Source organism: Pelodiscus sinensis, chromosome 28, assembly GCF_049634645.1.
Source record: "Pelodiscus sinensis isolate JC-2024 chromosome 28, ASM4963464v1, whole genome shotgun sequence".
Taxonomy (NCBI): domain Eukaryota; kingdom Metazoa; phylum Chordata; order Testudines; family Trionychidae; genus Pelodiscus; species Pelodiscus sinensis.
In genome coordinates, this window is record NC_134738.1 from 2,972,770 (window position 1) to 2,983,104 (window position 10,335).

Here is a 10,335-nt window from a genome sequence, read left to right on the forward strand (position 1 = left end):
TGGCACTATTATTTCTTACTATTGTATCTATTAGCAGAGCCCAGTTCCACCAAAGATCTCCTATGAATCTAGAACAAAAGTTGAGACTAGTTCTTTATCCTCTCTGGTTCCCTGTAGTCAGAGAGATGCCATTGTAACTATATTAATCTTTCCAAAAGTGTCTCATCTACCTTAACTACTCTACAGTTTTTATACCTCAATTGCTTCCCTTCAGTATATTAAACACCGGTCTAATTTTGGCACAGAACACACATTTGAAATTATCCTGGAGCTTAAGGTGCTGAGATAATTTCCTTCGATGCTTGGATAATCTATTTGCTTTCATCTCTATGTCTGACAGGCTTCCCAACCCCTATTCCCTCAGAGACTGCACACGCTGTTTGTCTGACTTCCTGTTTTCCTCCAGCACGTATCTTATTTTTACATTTCATTTACTCTTTTTGACTCGATGCAGGTAGGGCTGGCGGGAACACATAAAACCCAGTGATTTGCCAACATGTATTTTTGTGGTTCATTAATTTTCTTTTCCTGTCACGGCAGGGACACCACCTAACGGATTAGCCCATTGTACTATGCCTTCCCTACTTAAAAGGGAGTGTGTGTTATGGTTTAGGAATAGACGAGCACCTAAAAGCTAGGCTAGCATGAACTGAAACCTAACTACACGCCATGTTTGCTTCTTCCTTTCCTACCCCTTGCTCCATTCCTTCCCACTTGGGCTTTTCTATTTGGTTTGACGTTTGTGAAAATGGCCTGCCTTTACTCAGAGGAAAGACCCCAAACAAACCAAAAATCGATGAGATTAGAGATTATCACGCCAAAACTATCCTGTTGAGGAGTCCAATCCTCAGATTCTTTTCAATCATCATTTGATCTTCACTCAGGGACATAACTCCATTGTCTAACCTAAGCCTGACATTCAGGACTCCCCTGTTTTTGCAGATGCATACTGATACGGCTCCCCTCTGAGACTAAGCCTGCTTGAAACATACACACAGATCCCTGTTAGTCTGAGCTGACTTGGCTTTGGTTGAGTCCAGACTTCTCAAAACACTGTCCTAACCTTGGAGATGGAAACAGTTTTATTATCCCCCTTTTTGTTATGACCAAGAAAATGCTTCAGAAATGTTTTTCACTTACGAAGGGAGGAACTCTCAGGTGACATAGGGAGCGTTTGGACCTTAGGGGGTTGGGATGTTTTCTAATTTCCTTGGGAAGACACGGCAGGTGAAAAAGGGACATTCTATTGGGGTGGAAAGTGTATTGGTTCAACTGATTGAACTGAGTCCTGGATAAGTATCAGAGGGGTAGCCGTGTTAGTCTGAATCTGCAAAAACAACGAGAACTCCCGTGGCACCTTATAGATGGGTAAGGGCACGTCTACACTAGCCCCCTAGATCGATCTAGGGAGGCTAATGAGGGCGACTGGAATTGCAATTCAAGCCCGGGATTTAAATATCCTGCCCTTGATTTGCATGTTCCCAGCCGGTCGCCATTTTAGAAATTGACTAGCCCAAAGTAACTGCCCGCGTCTACACGTGGCAGTGAAATGGGATTCCAATTTAAAGCCTTTAATTTGAATTAGCTGGTAAACCTCATTGTAGGAGAAATACCAGCTAATTCGAGTTAGGGCTTTAAATCGGAATCCCGTTTCACTGCCGCGCTCCAAGCACTGAATTCACTAAAAAAAAAGATCTGCTTAAAGCTACCGTATAAAGTGCAGCTCGTTCCAATTTATCAGTAGTATTAATGACTTGTATTACTGAGGCGCCTAGAAGATCTAGTCCCTGAGAGCTCCATTTTGTTTGACACTCACCAGAAGAGCTTACAAGTGAATTGTCAAGACACCATAGCCGGGAGGAGGGGAAAAGCCGGGAGGAGGGGCACTTCTGAGACCACATGGTTACAGAGGAAACATTCCTATTTCAGTGTTTTTAATTTTATTTTGAGGTGATGATTTGCAATGGCATGCCCTCCGCTTGTTTTCTTGCTGCTTCATATAAAATACAACCAAGAAAGTGTCCACAGATGCCCGGTCATTTTTACTGGCTGATATTTCGGCAGCTTCCCTTTCATCCAGGAGGCAGCTTTCTAGAAGAGAAATTGGGATTTTGGTTGTTTTCTTTATTTATTTGCTGCTTTTTGTACCCTGTGGCTCCAGGCCACATGCGGGGTTCTGTGGGTCTCTCGCACTTACTCAATTTCCTGTGATTGATGGGGGCTTTGGGCACTGGTGCACTTCGCTCCTCATCTTCTCTGCCTCCGGCACCTCATAGTTCTGTCTCCTTCAGGCTGTAGGACTTTGGCTAATTTCAGTTCTTGGGTCTAGTGTGGCTGCTGGGTGGGGCTGGTGGCTGCAGGTCCTTGTGGACCCTGCTTCTCTTCAACTCTGTGGCTTGTGTCCCATGTGGTTCCTATGTGGGCACCCTGATAACCACTGTCCTTGCAGTCCACCTGATGGTGGAATGGAGGATCAGGCCCAGTCTGTTCAGATACCGGGGTCTAATCAGAAAGCACATTCATACTCAAAATCCAGCATCTTTACAGGAGGTCTTAGGGGATGTGAGGATCATGTAGGCCCTGCTGCACTCCCATTTCCTTGTCCCTGAGGACTGGTTCCTTCCTGGCTGTCTAAAATGCTCCTCTGCTAGCATGAAAGGAGGGGGCAGCTTGCTGGCTGGGTAATGCCCTGGTGGGATCCCCAGCTGGAATCCAGATGCCGAGCACAATGGGGGGGGGGTGTCTACATTTCACTGTTATTTCGAGGTAACGAGTGATATTTTGAAACAACAATGCGAGTGTCTACACAGCCATTCCGTTATTTCGAAATCATTTCAAAATAACGGACAGCTTATTCCGAAATCTGTAAACTTCATTCTACGAGGAATAATGCCTATTCTGAAATAGCTATTTCGAAATAAGGCGTGTGTGGACGGTCCACTGCTGCTATTTCGAAACAGCCCCTCCTCTGGGCCATTCTAAATTATTCCTCCCCAGTGCCTCCTGGGGCTCTAAATCGAGATAGCATGTCTACTTTCGGGAAGCCTGCCTCGGACTCATTTTGAGGCTTCCCTACACTGTAGATGTGCTATTCCAGAATAGCTTGTTTTGAAATAAGAGTGCAGTGTAGACATGCCCAGGGAGTCCTGGTGGGGCTAACTTCTCTCCCGCTCCACTACCCTACACATGCTGTAATTTTTCTCAGACTCACGTAAATAATATGGAACCAACTCAGATAAATGCCCTTTGCTTTCCTGCCCCCATGATGGCAGATGGGAAAGGGAAACAGCTGCTGAGAGCCGTAATACAGGTGTCATCTGAAAAACAACCAAGTGCCCCTGGCAGTGGAATCCAGAAATGGTTCTACTTCACTTGAGGTGCTCAACCTAGAGATGCTCATGAACATCTTGTCCGCCAGGGGCTCTGCGGCTGCCCAGGATCCCAGCAGCTGTGAATTTGGGGTGCAGCACCCCACCTAAAAATTGTTCCAGCACCACTGAGGAAGGGAGCATGTACAAGCAAATGCTTTAAGCAAGTGTAAGAAGCCAGATGCCCTGCTCAGAGTACAAGCTAAGGAGCAAAGTTTTACAAACCAGTGACAAGTTTGGAGTTGTTTTTGGTGCAAATGGGCACTTAAAGTTTAGCTCCTGCCTGAAGACAGTCTGTGCTGAGGCACTGGTATCTTAGGCAATGTTTCTGTTTCTGTTCCCTGTGTGTATTCAGTCAGCGCGCTGAATGCTGGTGATAAAAATAAGGTTTTAGTACTTACGTGAGCGTTTCAGAGCCACCTCAGCAAGCTGAAAACTACTGGGAGGCCGAGATGGATTCTGCAGTGACTCATGCGTGGTCCATAGAGTTAAGTCCCAAAGCAATTCTCCTCCCAGCTCTGTCCTCAGTCACAGTGTCCAGTAAGGGTAGAATTTGCCTTTCTGAACTTTATCACCAGGGGGAGGTATGAAACAGAACCCAGTTCGACTTTCCCAGGGGGAAGTGTGCAAGCTTTGCCAAGGTGATGGGGAGAGAGGTTTCTAATTTACACACCGAACCCCACATCTGGAGTTGGTGAGAGACCATTAACATGGTGATGGCACTTTTCAGAGTGGGACTACATGTTCATGGCAATGATTCCTGCTCTCACAGGGAGTTTTAAACCCGCAGCCAGAACTGGAGGCAATAGGGAATTGTCCTCAGGCTGGATTGGTATAGTTTTTTGGGAATTCTCACTTGCCACAGGAGAATCAAGTGGGCTTATGGCAGCAGGACAGATGATGGTTGAATCATAGAAGTCCCCCTCAGTGCTCTGATCATGTCACTGACACCTGTCTTCTTGTTCTCCAGGGCTCCCCACCACCCTGTCCTTCTAGACCAGTTCCTCTGTCTCCCCCAAACAGGACACAGAGTTGGGGTTACTGCCCCCTGCAGAGCAATAAGACATGGAACCATTTCAGCTCTGGGAAGGCTCAGCTATAAGAGCTCAGCACCTAGGAAACCAACCCACAAAAGGGATGAAAACCCCAATGAAACCATCTTACCCTCTTAAAAGATTGGCGCTCCCCATCCCCATGGAAAAATATTAGGTTCAAGATGGATTCCAGGACCAGGTGGCATGGTCACATGTCTTTCTAGAACCAACCACAGTTTGGGCTTACAGGTCAGACATAGCCATCCACAAGTTGTTGGTTAGAGTATTGAGTCATTAAGTACCTGAAGTATCCCTAATGGCTCTGGTTAGCACATTTAGAACTATAAACATATCCATACTTCATACTTCTAACTTCACATAAAGAACGATACATGCACAAAAATAGGATATACAGACTCAGCAGACTGTAACTAAAATTGGTATCTTCTATGACCTGTTTTGCATAAAGCATTTTCAAGTGATGCATATTCATATTCATAAGCCAATTCTCATAAGCATGGGGGGTGGTCCCATGACAACGCACATTCAGAGAAACCAGATGGATCAAAGCAAATCTATCTGAAATGTGGTTTCCTCTGGGTTTGGGTCAAAACTGGGCTCAGGTTTGCAAAAAATGGAGCTGCTTTTTTAATTGACAGTGAAATCTCAAAGCAAGTCGCTTTCAGTCATCTTGGGCTTTTATAACAGAAGTTTATTGTATAGCTCGAATTCTGATGAGGGGCATGCTATACGTAACTTCCTGATATAGGCTCTGATCAGACATGGGGGGAATGCGGTTTGAGACATAAGCAAATGGTGACATTCTACTTTTATCTAGACCAGTGTAACATCTCTGACTGTATGATGATTTCTAGAAGGTGGCAGTAATCAACGTTCTCGCTAGTTATTTCCATCCACATGCAGAATAAATTTTGTTGTGTGCACTGAGACATGTGTGGAAGTGCACCACCAATAGAAATACATGCTGCCAGCTGTGGGCAACTGTGAGCATTCTGCTAATCAGCAGGGTGGCACCTGAATCTCTCCTGGGTGGCTGCCCACGTGCTCAGCTCACAGGTCTCACTGGCAGTGATCTAGTGGGCAGAAGAGTTTGATCCAACAAATTCATTTTTCTTGAGACAATGTTGCCCTTGGATTGTATGTGCGGCTCCCAGTGAAACTAATGGCGCTTTCTGGACACAATCCAAGGGCAGAATTTGGCCCAGTGTATCGAAGTGGAATCCTACTCTTGTCTCTCGATTCTCCCCAAGAACACAGAAAAATATTCAGCCAGTAAACATTGCACGCTGCTAGAGCTCTGCGTCCAAGCGAGGTTGCCCAGGGGCTCTTTAGGCTGTGAAATGAACATGGAGCAGCATAATTAGCATATTTTAAAGGCATTAACGAGAAATAATATTTGTTGATGATGTTTTTGTTCCAATTCTGATTAAAACGCCCTTTGCGTTACTGTTTCAGCATAAAACAGAGCTGTTAGGAGCAAATATCACCTTGCTTTGTCCCTTATTTAAAAAACAAATCTCTGGTGATGAATATCAGAGGGGTAGCCGTGTTAGTCTGAATCTGCAAAAGCGGCGAGGAGTCCTGTGCTACCTTATAGACTAACTGCAGTGTACGAGCATAAGCTGTCGTGGCCTTGACCCACTTGGTCAGATGCATGACATGCATCTGACGAAGTGGGTCTTTGCCCACGAAAGCTGATGCTCCTACACTTCAGTTAGTCTATAAGGTACCACAGGACTCCTCGCCGCTGGTGATGAAGAGATCTCAGAACTCTTGGGCTACGTCTAGACTGGCATGATTTTCTGCAAATGCTTTTAACGGAAAAGTTTTCTGTTAAAAGCATTTGCGGAAAAGAGTTTCTAGATTGGCATGGATGCTTTTCTGCAAAATCACCTTTTGCAGAAAAGCGTCCGTGCCAATCTAGACGCAGTTTTGCGCAAAAAAGCCCCGATCACCATTTTAGCCATCAGGGCTTTTTTGTGCAAAACAGTCCTGTGCTGTCTACAATGGCCCTCTTGTGCAAATGATTTGCGCAAGAGGGCTTTTCCCCGAACGGGAGCAGCATAGTATTTCCGCAAGAAGCCCTGATTTCAGACAGTAGGAAGTCAGTGTTCTTGTGGAAATTCAAGCGGCCAGTGTAGACAGCTGGCAAGTTTTTCCACAAAAGCAGCTGATTTTGCGGAAAAACTTGCCAGTCTAGACACAGCCTTGGGGTAGTTCTTCAAGTTACCATGGGACTTTGCTCACCCGGGACAAAAACTGGATCATCCGATTTACCCCTTTTCACACAATTATTATATTGGAGTTGATTTTGGCCCCCCGATCTGCAGACATACTTTCTTCCAGGACGAGACTGCTGCATCACCACCTTGTCTTTGGCGCAGGCTGTTTTTTCCACAGGCACTATACCCCAGAGCACTTGGTACCTGCATTTGCCTTCCACAATCGGCTCTTACTGTGCATTTCAGCTTTTTCTCCCCTCCAGAGCAGCTTTAAAGTGTCTCTCTTAGTTATATTTGATTGGGCTGGTTTGAGACCTCCCTAGGGGGAACTTGAAAGGCTGTAGCGTCAGACACGGTGGGGACCTGACATTTGCAGCCTTTCTAAGTGGAGGGGGGTCATTGTTGCATTTTTTGTCTTGCAAGTAGCATCTTGTGATAGCCTCGGTGATAAGGGCTTTTAACTCAGCCTGGACATTTTCTCTGCCAAGCTGATCGGCAGGTAACCAGTCAATTGCAGGCTGACTCCAGCCTTCCAGCCACTCGGTTTCTCTTGTCAGTGTTTTCGACACACCGGGGGAACGTCAGAGCCGTAAATTTCAGATGCACCTGGCAAGCCAAACAATGGGGGAAGAGACGCTGCGACACACCTTAGCGTGTGTCTGTGTGCTTGTGCACGCCGTTGGGAAGCTTTCAAACTCTAGCTACAGCTGCAGGGAATAGCTAGCCTGCAGCGTGAGCACACGCTCCCTGCTTGTAGAACGAGTAGTCCTGGAGCGCCCTAGAGACTCACAAAAACATAAATGCAGCATCACGCGCTTTCATGGGGAAACCCCTCCTTTTCCAGAGAAGCTTGAATGGAGGAAAAAGGAGGACCCAGAATTTATAACAGAAAAAGAAGGGAGAACATAAGAACTTAAGAATGGCCGTACTGGGTCAGACCAAAGGTCTATCCAGCCCAGTACCCTGTCTGCCGACAGTGGCCAAATGCCAGGTGTCCCAAAGGGAATGAACCGAACACATAATGATGAAGTGATCTGTCTCCTGCTATCCATCTCCACCCTCTGACAAACAGAGGCTGGGGACACCATTCCTTACTCATACTGTCTAGCAGCCATTTATGGACTTAACCTCCATTAAATTATCTAGTTTTCTTTTAAACCCTGCTATAGTCCTAGCCTTCACAACCTCCTTAGGCAAGGAGTTCCACAGATTGACTATGTGCTGTGTGAAGAAGGGAGGGAAGCACCTGTCAATTGTAGTGCAGGTGCTAACTGAGCGGTGGGGAAGTGTCCCACTCTTAGCTTTAGGTGTCCCTTCTTGTAGGAGAGGGATCATGTTCAGTTGCCAGGACTGCCTCTCAACCACCACCAAGCTCATCACACAACACACATGCCTGCTGGCCACTTCGGTGCTGATAACCAAAGATTTTCATGGAACAAACCAACCAGGTCTACCTTACATACCTGCTAGAATGGGGGAGGGCATTGCGCGAGACTCCCGACTGATTTTTCTGTGGGTCAGTGGCCCTCGACCCAAAAAGAGTTCCCCACCCAGAACTGTCCCACCACAGGTGTAGTGAGTGCGGGTGGGCGGGCAAGGGCCCCGTAATCCTCCAGGCTGCGTTGCTTCGGGGAGGTGGCAAGGGAATGGAGCAGGGGTGGGGCTTGAGGAAGGGGGTGGGGCTAACGAGAAGGGTTGCCCCAGCCCCCGCTTCTCCTTGGGCCCTATGCCCACCCCTGCGCTCATGAGCACAGATTCCCCTACCATTTGATTTAACTGAGACTCTCTCGTAGCTGAGCTAATGGAGAATCCCTCTTCGGTGGCAATGCTGTAGTGTATTGCCTCTGTTGGCTGCCACCACTAGACATAGTCCTGGGGACGTAAACAGGCCTGTTGCTGCTAAACAGACCAATTAAGGGCAGCGGGGCATGTGCATTTATTATGCTGTGCATCCAGGTCGTCCATGAGGTGCTATACAAAATACACACATGTAGCACCCACCATGTTGTGTTACAGAGAGCACCGGTGCCTCCATTGTCAATGTTGATGATTTCTGGTTTTGACCTCGGCTCAATCACCTTCACCGCCTCCTCACCAAAAGAAGCCAATCTCCTTCAGATTTAACAGAGCGCCTCCCCTCCCCGGGGTAGAATTGTCCCAGAAAAGTGGGGCAAATCACCCATGGACTCAACAAGCCAGCTCCTTAATTGCATTGGCTCTCATTCTGCCGAATTTTTAAAGTAAGAAACTGACAAGTGGCTTTTCATTTCAAAACAAGGAAGACACTGTAAAGAAATGCTCAAAATTATGTGCAGATAATTAAACTGATTCTGACAACTTCCATACACAGTGGGTGAAGTTTTTCCCACACAGGGTCCCTTGCTAATGTCCTGGATAAATTCTGTAGCCTGCGGCTTTCTCATTTATTCAGCATGAGGGTTCCAGGTATCTCAGTAAACTATGGAAGCAAACTATTAAATATTCATTTCTCTGAATAAATCTCAGTGTGTACATGAATCAAAAAATATGTTTACAAGCACAGGGAAATGGTAGATATGTATTTTTAAATAGTCAATTTCAGTTTATTGCATTAATGAAACAAACAAACCTTAACTCCAGTTTACAGAATAAATCTGAGCCTCTTATGTTGTTGTCTTGGTTTCCAATGTATTATAATCATTGACCCTGATCTCTTTGGGAAAACTCATTCCGAAATATGGAAGGACCTACTCTTAGCAACTCTTAGGCATACAGGCCCAAACTTCTAATGGGTGTTCGGAACATAAATACCTTTGAGGATGTGGGGTAGTTGTAGCCATGTCGGTCCCAGGTTATTAGAGAGACAAACTTCAGGTCTGAAGAGGAGCTCTGGGTGACTCTGAAACTCAAACCCTGTGGCCTCCTGCGGAGCTGAAAGTCTGAGCCCTGGCACTCCACCTCATGTGGGGCTGAAGCTGGACAACTACCCCCACCCAGCTTCCACAGCGCTGAAGTACTGAGGGCCCCCAGAAATAATCTCTTTAGAGTTTAAGCCCTCACCAGAGCCATGCCAGAGACACCAGCCAAAGCAGATTCAGGGAGTGGAGCCAAAGGTCAGGACTGATGTTCCTTCTAATCTTTTCCATCCATGTGTGGTTTTTCCCAGCCATGTGTGGAATAAATTTGTTATGTGCACCAAGGCATATGTGAATGTGCACCACAAGGAAAAACAGTAACGCAACTGCGGGTACCCTGTTAATCAGTTGGGTGGCATTAGAATCTCTTGAGCAGCTGCATGAGCACTCAGCTTACAGGGAACACTGGTCAGGACTGAATTACCTGGAGTCAGGGAAGGCAGGAAGGAGCCAGGCTTGGCGTATGGCAGGGTCCAGGTGTGAGAGAGATGGGGTGCAGGACAGGGTCTAGGCTGGAGCAGTAGAGAAGCAAAGCAAAGCAGGAGCAGGGTTCGGAGTAAAGCGATCACCGGGAGGTTGAGAATCCACAGGCATGTGCATTAAGCAAACTGCTTCCTCGGCCCCTCTCAGACCTGGGGTCTTCTGGGCAGCTCAGCTGACTCAGGTCTGGAGATGGGGCAGGCATCTGTGCACTCCTGCATGGAGCCTCAACAGGTGCAGGGCCATGCTCCTGACATTCCCGAATTAGGGTATTTTCCTGAACTGGGCCTTTGGCTAGAACAGTGATGGGCACTAC